This window comes from Oryx dammah, unplaced genomic scaffold (genome assembly GCF_014754425.2).
Source record: "Oryx dammah isolate SB20612 unplaced genomic scaffold, SCBI_Odam_1.1 HiC_scaffold_13, whole genome shotgun sequence".
NCBI classification, from domain to species: Eukaryota; Metazoa; Chordata; class Mammalia; order Artiodactyla; family Bovidae; genus Oryx; species Oryx dammah.
In genome coordinates, this window is record NW_024070197.1 from 9,122,285 (window position 1) to 9,134,182 (window position 11,898).

An 11,898-nucleotide genomic window follows, 5' to 3' on the forward strand; every position below is an offset into this window, starting at 1 on the left:
TATAGTGTGATAAAAAAATATATAGTGTGATGAGAGCTCCAGGAGAGCTCAGTCTGGGGTGGGAGAGACAGTTACCTAATAATTACAATACAGCAGTTATTTTACTATCAAGTTGGTGGGAACCCAAGGGTGGGAGTTGCCAATTCTGGCTAGGCCAAATGGTAATGAAATGGAGCAGGACTCCATGGTCCTTCCCCCTATGTCCTCAGCCAGCCTTTTTTTTGCCTGTGGAAAAACTTCAACCAAAGAATAAGCATCATCAAAAAAATGAGAATATGCAGCAGCAGAAGAAAAAAAACCATCCAGCAAGACTAAATAAGAGTTTAGTATTTAAGCATGGTTAAGGAACTTTAGTTCCTTCTCAGGGGTTATAGCTAATATTCTGAGCCACATCCTATGAGCTGTCTTGTAGGTATTTAAATACGACCCCCATCACATGACAGAAGTTATCTCCATGATGGCCAGACTATAGCTGTGACATAAACTGCCACAATTCTGAGAATTGGCCTTAAGGAAATAGGAACAAATCAATCTTGGAACTGAAGGTTAATTGTACTTAAAATAATCAAGATGACGCTAGTCAGACCACCGATGACCAACTTCAAGATGACTGTCAGAGCTGACCGTTCTGTTTCTGCATGTAGCCCCCTCTCTCAGCCTATAAAAGCTTTGTCCACTGGTTGTGTGTGGGGGGGTGACCACCATCCCTCAGTTCAGTCTCTCAGTCGCGTCCGACTCTTTGCGACCCCATGAACCGCAGCACACCAGGCCTCCCTGTCCATCACCAACTCCCAGAGTTTACCCAAACTCATGCCCACTGAGTCGGTGATGCCATCCAACCATCTCATCCTCTGTCATCCCCTTCTCCTCCTGCCCTCAATCTTTCCCAGCATCAGGGTCTTTTCCAGTGAGTCAGCTCTTGGCATCAGGTGACCAAAGTATTGGAGTTTCAGCTTCAGCATCAGTCCTTCCAATGAACACCCAGGACTGATCTCCTTTAGAATGGACTGGTTGGATCTCCTTGCAGTCCAAGGGACTCTCAAGAGTCTTCTCCAACACCACAGTTCAAAAGTATCAATTCTTCAGTGCTCAGCTTTCTTTATAGCCCAAATCTCACATCCATACATGACTACTAGAAAAACCAGAGCCTTGACTAGATGGACCTTTGTTGACAAAGTAATGTCTCTGCTTTTTAATACACTGTCTAGGTTGGTCATAAATTTCCTTTCAGGGAGTAAGCATCTTTTAATTTGATGGCTTCAATCACCATCTGCAGTGATTTTGGAGCCCAAAAAGATAAAGTCAGCCACTGTTTCCCCATCTATTTGCCATGAAGAGCAATACTGCATAGGAATCTGGAATGTTAGGTCCATGAATTAAGGCAAATTGGAAGTGGTCAAACAGGAGATCGCAAGAGTGAACGTCGACATTCTAGGAATCAGTGAACTAAGATGGACTGGAATGGGTGAATTTAACTCAGATAGCCATTATATCTACTACTGTGGGCAGGAATCCCTTAGAAGAAATGGAGTAGCCAGCATAGTCAACAAAAGAATCCAAAATGCTGTGCTTGGATGCATCTCAACAACAGAATGATCTCTGTTTATTTCCAAGGCAAACCATTAAATATCACGGTAATCCAAGTCTATGCTCTGACCAGTAACGCTGAAGAAGCTGAAGTTGAACGGTTTTATGAAGACCTACACGACCTTTTAGAACTAACACAAAAAAAGATGTCCTTTTCATTAGAGGGGACTGGAATGCAAAAGTAGGAAGTCAAGAAACACCTGGAGTAACAGGCAAATTTGACCTTGGAGTACAGAATGAAGCAGGGCAAAGGGTAATAGAGTTTTGCCAAGAGAACTCACTGGTCATAGCAAACACCCTCTTCCAACAACACAAGAGAAGATTCTACACATGGACATCACCAGATGGCCAACACCAAAATCAGATTGATCACATTCTTTGTGGCCAAAGATGGGGAAGCTCTATACAGTTAGCAAAAACAAGACCAGGAGCTGACTGGCTCAGATCATAAACTCCTTATTGTCAAATTCAGACTTAAATTGAAGAAAATGAGGGAAACCACTAGACCATTCATGTATGACCTAAATCAAATCCCTTATGATTATACAGTGGAAGTGAGACATAGATTTAAGGGACTAGATCTGATAGAGTGCCTGATGAACTATGGGTGGAGGTTCATGACATTGTACAGGAGACAGGGACCAAGACCATCCCCTAGAAAAAGAAATGCAAAAAGAGCAAAATGGCTATCTTGAGGAGGCCTTACAAATAGCTGTGAAAAGAAAAGAAGTGAAAAGCAAAGGAGAAAAGGAAAGATATACCCCCTTTGAGTTCCCCCCAAGTTGCCAGCATCCAAAATAAAGCACATTTTCTTCTCCACCAGCCTTGTCTCTTTATTGGCTTTTGAGAAGCAAGCAGTATGATCCCACTTTCACTTACAGAAATAGAGGAAAGTTTCCTACAGGAGGCAGTAAGAGCTTTTCCTGCAAGAAAAGTAGGAATTTTCCAAAAGTGGAAGAGAAAGGATATTGCGGGCAGAGGGAACAGAAAATACAAAGATTATGAGATGGGAACTGTTAATAACTTGACATAGATAGTGTTTTCCATTTACATCACATATTCTACTGGCGTTACTTATATCAACCTATTCAAACCTCACAACACAACGCAGAGGATATATATATTTTTTTAATCTCCCCATCTACAGGGAAACTGAATCAAACGGGAAGGCTGTTGCCCAGGAAAACTGAACAATTAAGTAACAGGCTCGATTCATTCACCATCAGTGTTACTTGGTGTCTTGAAGACTTTTGCTTTAGTAGGAGATATTTCAGTTAGATGGGTTAACTTGCCTATGACGTTGCCTTCTGTGGAGGACAGTGAAAGACTCTGGCTATAATAGGAACACTGACTGTGCCAGTAGAGCCATACATTTCCCAAATACCATGTTTTCACGAGCTGCAAATTTACACCTGTTCTCTCTCCCGACGTTCTATTTCTGGACTCCATTTCCCAGCACTCCCGCGCTCTCAGAGCCCCGAGGCCTGGAGAAGCGTGAGCCGCAATGGTTTCCGGGAAATGTGGTCCAGTTTGCGAAACCGAGTTTAAACGACGGGACTTGTGGTACCGCGCAGGCGCTCTCCGGGGCTCGAAGGAGGGCGGGAAGGCCTGGCCGCCGTGCACCACGCGCGGTGGCGCACAGGTGAGTTCCGACCTGGCGGACCCGAGAGGTAGCAGCTGGGTGTGGGCTGGCCCAAGCAGGCAGGCAGGCACAGAGCGGGCGGGCCAGAGTCCGCCTGGGTGGGAGGGGAAGGGCGCTGTGGGCAGCGCCCCGCCCCCTCCTGCGGCTCGCGAACTGGCCCCAGAGCCGACTGCCTTCCACTCAGCGCACAGCAATTGGGCGCCTGCTGTTTTCGAGGAGTCTATCCTAGAGTGCGGAAATGTTGCGATTTCTTGGAAAGGACAATGTACCAGTTCTTCACTTGGCAGGTGAAGAAAGAGACCAGGGAGATTCCGTGGCTTCTCCCAGAACCCATTGCTGATGAGTGGTCAACCTGGGCTCACGCACAGGGATGTTCAACCTCAAAGCCCTAGCCTACTCTGCACTGTCATGCCCTCGGTGCCTGTCCTGATCCTGAGCGTCTGTTCCCCTCTCTTTGGGTCTCATCTTCCCTCTCTAATCTGCCCCCATCACCCTAATCCCCATTCTGTCTCCCGCTCTCTCCCTAGGTCTCTGCTGCTTTATCTCTGAGTCTGTCCCCTTCTCTCTGGGTCTCTGTGTGCCCCCGGCCCCCATAAGTCTCTGTGTTTTTTCTAAAAACAAAGTTTCAGTTTCCTCCAAAACCATTGCATCACTATCACACGAGGAAGTGAACATCCATACGATACTATTGATTAGCTACTCTGCAAGCTTTCCTTAGACTTTGATAATTGTCCTGATGATGTCCTAAATGGCAAAAGAAAACTCCCATATCATGCACTGCATTCGTGCTCCTGTTTAGTCTCCGTTAACCTGGAACAGTTCAGTCCTTTTTTGACTTTCATTCATCTCGGCAATCCTGAAAATAACAGACGGTGTGCTTCTACTATGGTCCCTCCGTTTAGACATGTTGGAAGTTCCCTCGTGATTAGATTTAGGTCACATGCTTTTGGCAGGAATACCTTAGGAATGATGCTGTGTCCTTAACAGACCAGCAGCCTGTGATGTCAGCTTGGCCAGTCACATTGGTCTTGATCACTTGGCTAATGAGGTGTCTGCCAAGTTTCTCCGCCTAAAAATTATCTTCATTTTATAATTACAGTAGATCCCCTTCCCCTTGGAGGATACATTCCAAGAACCCCAGTGGATGGCTGAAATCTCAGAAAGTACTGAACCCTCTATATACCATTGTTAACTAAAGAATAAAACAACCAGTTATTTTACCAGCAAAATGGGCTTCTTCAGGAATAACAGAATTGTAATTCAAAGAAGGTTATAGCAAAAGCCATGGGAAGTCCAACAAATGAGAGAGGAACTTTATTTTATAAAGAAAAAACAAAACAAGGAGTTCGGGAAGAGTTGTTTCTAACAAGTCCATTGGAGGAAATTGAGAGTTCCGGGTGATTATGGTTCCTCATTGGCCTAGTTGCTGCGGTAATTTCTTGAAGGAGGAGATGCAGTGTACATCTTTTCCAGTTTTATGCGTGTCAGTCGCTAAGTCCTGGCCAATTCTTTGCAACTCTAGCCTGTCAGTTTCCTCTGTCCTTGGAATTCTCCAGGCAAGAATTCTGGAGTGGGTAGCCATTCCCTTCTCCAGGGGATCTTCCTGACCCAGAGATTGAACCTGCGTCTCCTGCATTACCGGCAGATTCTTTACCATCTGAACCTCCACGGAAGCCCCACTTTAAATAAGGTTCCCCTTTATTAATTTTCACACCATGTTTTCTTCTAAGCATTTGTACCTATGATAAAGTTTTATTGCTAAATTAGGCACAGTAAGAGATTAAAAATAATAAAATAGTATATTATAACAATACTGTAATAAAAATTTTATGAATGTCATCTCTCAAAAAATATCAATGTAAATTTAATGCCTCTTGCATCTTAACTAAGCACTTAGGCACTATGACTAACTTTGCAGGTTGAATTTTTTTTTTTTTTTGGCTGTGCCACGTGGCTTGCAAGATAGTCCCTGACTAGGGATTGAACCCAGGGCCATGGCAGTGAAAGTGTCCTAACTACTGGATGCCAAAGAAGTCCTGAATTTCTTTTTCTTTCTCCACAATTTCACGGTTAGAAGATTAATTCTTACTGTAGGTCTTTAGCAACCTCAGCATGATTTTTTCTTCTTTCTTTATTAAGTTGAAAACTTTCACCTTTTCACTTCAAGCTGTTTTTTGGCATATTCAAGTGGCCAGCATCAGCATGACTACTCTGTAGCTTTGGGGCCATTAGTAAGTAAAATAAGGGCTACTTGAACACAGGCAGTGTGATACTTCAAGAGTCAATCAAGACAACTAAGTGGCTATCCCACAGGGTGGGGCTGCCCAGGTGGCTCAGTGGTAAAGGAGACATGGGTTCGATCCCTGGGTCAGGAAGATCTCCTGGAGTAGGAAGTAGCAACCTCTTCCAATATTCTTGCCTGGAGAATCCCATGGACAGAGGAGCCTGGTGGGCTACAGTCCATGCGGTCGCAAAAGAGTTAAGACGTGACTGAGTGACTGAACATCTGACAGGATGCACTGGACAAGGAGATGACTCACACACCAGGTGGGACAAAGCAGGACTGCACAATACTCAGAATGGTGCGTAATTTAAGACCGATGAATTGTTTCTTTATGGAATATTCCAGTCTGTTTTTGGACCACACTTGACCTCAGGTAACTGAAATCACAGAAAGTGAAATTGTGGATAAGGGGAAACTCTGCAGTAATGAGTGACTTGTGAGGAGAGAGTTAAGACTGTGTAAGACCTTCATGAAAATTCCACCCACTGGTTTCAGCCCCCAGGTGCGTGCGTTCCTGTGTAGCTAAGTGTGTACGTGTGTTTGCCACCTGTGAGGCTCTGAGTCTATTTCTGTACTGTGTTAGTTTCCCATTTCTGCTGTAACAAGTTACCAGAAACTTACTGGCTTAAAATGACAGACCTGTAGTGTTCTCCTACAGTTCTGGAGGCCAGAAGTCTGAACTGGGTTTCACTGGGCTGCTATCAAGATGTCAGCAGAGCCATGCCCGCCGCCGGCCCCACCCCCACCCCCACAGAGTCTCCAGGGGAGAATCCATCTCCTTGCCTTTTCCAGCTTCCGGGGGCTGCCTACATTTCTCGGCTAGTGCCTTCCTCCAGCTTCAAAGCATGGTGCCTTGTCTCTCTGACTCCACTCCTCTTTACATCTGTCCCACCGCCTTCTCCTCTGTGTCAGATCGACCTCTGCCTCCCTCCTATAGGGACCCTTGTGATCATGCTTAAGGTCCAACCAGATAATCCAGGATGGCCTTCCCTTCTCAAGATGCTTGACTTAATCACATCAAAAGTTCATCCTGGGGGACTTTCCTGACGGTCCAGTGATTGAGACTTCATCTTCAAACGTGGGAGATGTGGGTTTGATCAACCTGGTCAGGCAGCTAAGATCCCACGTCTCGTAGCCAAAAGACCAAAACATGAAACAGAAACAGTATTGTGGCAAATTCCATAAAGACTTTAAAAATGGTCCACATAAAAAAAATCTTTAAAATCTTATTAAAAAAAAAAAAAAAGAAGTTCATCCTAGGTCTTCTCTGGTGGTCTAATGGCTCTGATCTCCCAGGGCAGGGGGCCTGAGTTTGATCCCTGGTTGGGGAACTAGATCCCACATACTGCAACTAAGGGTCCACATGCCGCAACTGAGACCTGGGGCAGCCAAAATATGTATTATATTTTTATATTATTATATATTATATTTTTTTAATTTTAAAAGTTCATCCTGGAGATATGTTTGGGGACCATTATTCAGCCCACCACCTGGTGTATTGCCCACGCCTATTTTCCCCACAGGCAGAAAGTCCCTCCAGGGCAGAATCACATCTCACTCATCTCTCTGCCCTTAAAAGCCTAAGTGGATCCTGTTACTCACATGGAGCACAGAGCATGTTTGATGAATGAATGCAGGAGACCACAGTCTGAGCACCAGCTTCTCTCTCTGTCTCTTTTTTTTTTTTTTCTTTTGGCCGTGCCACGCAACATATGGGACCCTAGTCCCCTGATCAGGGGTCAGACCCATACCCCATGCAGTGGAAGTGTTGACTCTTAACCACTGAACCACCAAGAAAGTCCCTGAACACCAGCTTTTCTCTGTAGAGGATTCTTGAACTTGGTTTCAGTAGCTGCAGTCTTTCCTTAAATGACATCTTAAGCAGGAGTCCAGGATCCTGAAGCAGGATTTTGCTCTGCAAAATGTGGTCCATCCATACAATGGAATATTACTCAGCCATTAAAAGGGATGAGGAGGGACTTCCCAGGCAGTCTAGTGGTTAGGACTTCACCTTCCGATGCAGGAGGTGCGGGTTTAATCCAGGAGTCTTGGAGCTGAGATCCCACATGCCTCAGAGCCAAAAACCAAGTATAAAACAGAAGCAATCCTGTAATAAATTCAATAAAGACTTTTAAAGTGGTCCAGATGAAAAAAATTTTTAATGGGAAACCATCACAATATTGTAAGTATCCTCCAATTAAAAATGAAATAGGAATGAGGCACTGATTGCATGCTGTAACATGGATGAGCCTTGAACACATTGTGCTCAGTGAAAGAAGCCAGACACAAAGGTCATATGTGGATGGTTCCATTTATGTGACATGTCCAGAACAGGCAAATGCATTGAGACAGAAAGATGAGCGATTATGGGCAGTGGGGGAGGCTGGCACGGGAGAAGAGAGATTCAAGGGTGACTGGTTAATAGCACAAGGTTTCCCTAAAGGGCGATGATGAAAGTGTCCTGGACCTAGATAGCTCTGACAGTTGCACACCACTGAGGCTGCATTAAATGCCACCGAGTTGTATATATTCAAATGGTTAAAATGGTATATTTTCTATGTGTTTTACTACGATTTAAAAATTATAAGACTCTTCTATGTATAAGATAGATAACCAACAAGGACCTACAGTAGAGCACGAGGAAGTCTACTCAATATTCTGGGATAACCTGTAAGAGAAAATAACCTAAAAAAAAAAGAATGAACATATATATGTGTGTGTAACTGAATCATTTTGCTGTACACCTGAAACTGACACAGCACTGCAAATCAACTCTACCCGATATTAACATTTTTTAAAAAGATAAATACAAATTGTAAGACAAAAAGGAGAGGTTGTTGGGATTTCCCTGGTGGTCCAGAGGTTAAGAATCCGCCTTGCAGTGGAGGGGACATGGGTTTGATCCCTGGTCTGGGAACTAAGATCTCACATGCCATGGAGCAACTAAGCCTGCGCGCCACAACTACTGAGCTGTTGGGCCACAACTAAAGAGTCTGTGTGCCAAAAGTTCTCACTAAGACCCAACACAGCAAATCTGTAAAAAAGAATTAGCTCCGTGAGCAGACTCCTGGATTTGGTTCTCCCTCCAACACTTGATCTTTCTGTGACCTTGAGCAATGACCTTGGCCTCTTGGGCTCGGATTTCCTCACCTGGGGATAACTGTAGCTACTTCTCTGAGAGCTGTTGTTTGGGTGCAGTGGGCTGAACCCCTTGATTGTGAATAGTGATGGTTACAGAATGGAGGCCTCAGGCAGCCTGCCCTGAGCCTCTGCCTTGGCTCTCAGGAGACCAGGGGCCCCTCTGTCACGAGGCGTCTTTGGCAAAGGGTCTGTCCAAGCCAGAACTGACGCCCTCTCTGCTCTGTCTTCCTCTGGTAGCTTTGCGGATTCAGGCCTGGTCGTCCTTTTGGAGAAGCATTCACAGGACCCTGCAATGGCCATCAGGACCCTGACGAGCAAGGGCCAGGTGAGTCTGAGCTCCCTCTTCCCGGAGATAACTTTGTGGGCCCTAGAGGGCCTCCCCACCTCTGTGTGTGCCCTCAAGACCTTCTGCCTCTCTCAGTACTGGGAGAGATACAATGATGGGATTTCTCTGAAACTGGGAGGTGCGGGGTGGGGCACAGGATGCTCTGAACTGGGTAAGGTGTTAGATGAGGTCTAAAAATCAGTCATCTAATGCTCAGCAGCCTTTTGGTTACCAGGTAAAGTGGGTAGTGATGGCTTTGTTTCACCCCTGAGCCTTATTCTTGGAGTCAGGAGTGGGGTTTGGGATCCGAGTAGGAGTCTAGGATGGAATGTGACTGGAATAACTCTGGCACACAATGACTTGGTAGTTTTTTAAGTGTTTCTCAGGGTTGTCATGTACAGGTGTGTAAGTTACGAACTGCACAAGGGCACCTCATCTCAATGGCATGATTTGCATATCCTCCCTCGTACATCGGTATATTTATTGTAGCAATTTACACGCAGATTGGTGTAGTATAACAATTGTCCACCAGATGGCGGTAAAGACAGGGGACCGTGTTCTATACGGTTGGCCAAAAAGTTCGTTCGGGTTTTTGCCACCATAATCTGCCGAGTCAGAATGTGTCAGGCCAGAGAGCAAATGGTAGGCTCTTGACCCGTGACTTGTCCCACCCCAGGATTCTAGAAAGACATGCCCCTTTTTGATGTAATATTGGCCCTTGCAGGAATCAGTGACCTTCAAAGACGTGGCCGTGGACTTCACCCTAGAGGAGTGGGGCCGCCTGGGGCCTGGCCAGAGGGAGCTGTATCGTGACGTGATGCTGGAGAACTACCAGAACCTTCTCTCTTTGGGTGAGGCTCTGCCCCCCCTGCCCTCTTCTCATGTCCTCTGTGCCCACCCACTGCTTAACTGTGGGCATTCCTTCACTGGGGTCCTCTCTGCTGCACTCCCGGGCCCCTGCTGGGTGGCCCATTCATCTCTCTCTCCAATGGCTTCTCCCAGAATCCCAGCATACCCAGGCCCCGAGTCTTCTGCCTGTCCCACCGACCCTTCAGCCAGTGCCCCTGCCTTCTGCTTCTTTTTAAAAAAAATTTTATTGTAATATAGTTGATTTACGATGGTAATTTCTGCTATGCACCAAAGTGACCCAATTATACATATATATATCCTTTTTCATATTCTTTTCCATTTTGGTTTGTCACAGGATGTTGAATATAGTTCCCTGTGCTATACAATAGGACCTTGTTGTTTATCCATTCTATATATAATAGTTTGCATCTGCTAATCCCAAACTCCCAGTCCTTCCCTCCCGCCCCCGCCCCTCAACCCTTGGCAACCACAAATCTGTTCTCTATGTCTATGAGTCTGTTTGTTTCATATAATGAAACATCTGTTTCATTTGCCCTGTACCTGCATTACCCCAATCTCTGCCTCTATCTTCACCTGGCCTTTTTCCCTCCCAATGTGTCTATGTGTCTCTATTTTATAAGGACCCCAGTCACTAGAATTAGAGTCCACCCTAATCCTAATAATCCTAATAATGGACCTCATCTTAATTAGTTACATCTGCAAAGTCCTTCGTTCCAAATCAGGTCACGTGCTGAGGTCCCTGGGGGCATAATTTGGTGAGGGGAACACTTTCCCTCACTGCAGGAAGAGAGGAATTGTTTGTTAAGTTGCTAAGTCATGTTCGACTCTTTGTGACTCCATGGACCATAGTTCACCAGGCTTCTCTGTCCATGGGATTATCCAGGCAAGAATACTGGAGTGGTGTGCCATTTCCGTCTCTAGGAGTGTCCCTACTCAGGAATCAAACCAGCGTCTCCTGCATTGGCAGGAAGATTCTTTGCAACTGAGCCACCTGGGAAACCCAAAGAGAGCAGGTCTGAAAAAAAAAAATCAGATGAGATGAATTTTAGTTATCTGTTTTGTGGCACCCAATCTAGCCAAAGTATGATCATGTGGGCACATGGTGACATCATAATACCCTATTAATTATTAATGAGATCATTCTCTTTTTTCTCCACGTCAAGTCTTCAAAATGTGGTGTGTATTTTGCATTCAACTTGAACACAGAGCTGGAAGCTTAAACAGTGACGTTGGGGCTCACGCTCTCTCTGGAACGGAGTAGGCACTCAGTAATCAAGTTTTGTGTTTACCATAAGATCTTCCAATCATTAGGCATCCAATGTATGCATCTCCTCTGTAGACCCAGGGCCTGGAGCCCAGCCCTGAGGCCTCCCTATAACCATGGCCTCCATGGCCAAGTCTTGTGTCTTTTCCAGGGGCAGGGTTTCCTGGGGCCAAACCCAATGTGATCTCCCGTCTGCGGAGCGAGGGGAAGAGCCCAGGATGGAGAGGAGAGAAGCCCAGCAAGTTACCTGTCCAGGTGGGTAAGTGTGTCTAGCAGGTGTGAGACATCTTCCTACCCCATCTGTTGTGATCAGTGATGGTTATTCAAGAGTGAGGAAATGTAATATACAGGCCGTCACTGCAGGCCCTGGATTTAAATCCAAGCTCCACTACCTCCTGGCTCTGTGACCTTCAGGCAAGTCATTTAGCCCTTGTGTACTTCATTTTCCTCATCTGCAAAGTGGGGTCGATGATAGTACCTGGATTTGGGAAGAATAAGTGAGTTAATACGTAGAGGGCAGCCCGGCGCTTCTCACCCAGGAAACCCCATGCTCAGGCTAGGCTCCAGTGGTTATCATTGTGGTACCCAGAAGTGGTGCCTGGCCTGACATGTTAGGAGACAGGAAGAAGCCAGATTTCTGCCCCTACTAGCCCACAACCTCATCAGAGGAGGGGACCGAAGCATCTCTGTTTCCATCACTGTCCGTCCTGTTGTGGGACCAGGACTTGCCCCCTCCCTCCCCTTCACTCATCACATCAGGCTCCAGTCCTGTCCCTCCTGCCCCC

The 11,898-nt window shown here is 45.8% G+C and overlaps 1 protein-coding gene across 1 annotated transcript in view; it reads left to right on the top strand.

Moving 5' to 3' along the window:
* The first annotated feature begins 3,161 nt into the window (after positions 1–3,161).
* The window catches only part of LOC120871967 (zinc finger protein 260-like), a 14,258-nt gene continuing 5,521 nt past the window's right edge, over positions 3,162–11,898 (top strand). Inside the window, 4 exon segments of the mRNA XM_040252064.1 lie at positions 3,162–3,229; positions 8,892–8,979; positions 9,704–9,830; positions 11,265–11,368. The gene's annotated coding sequence lies outside the window, so the exon portion shown is untranslated.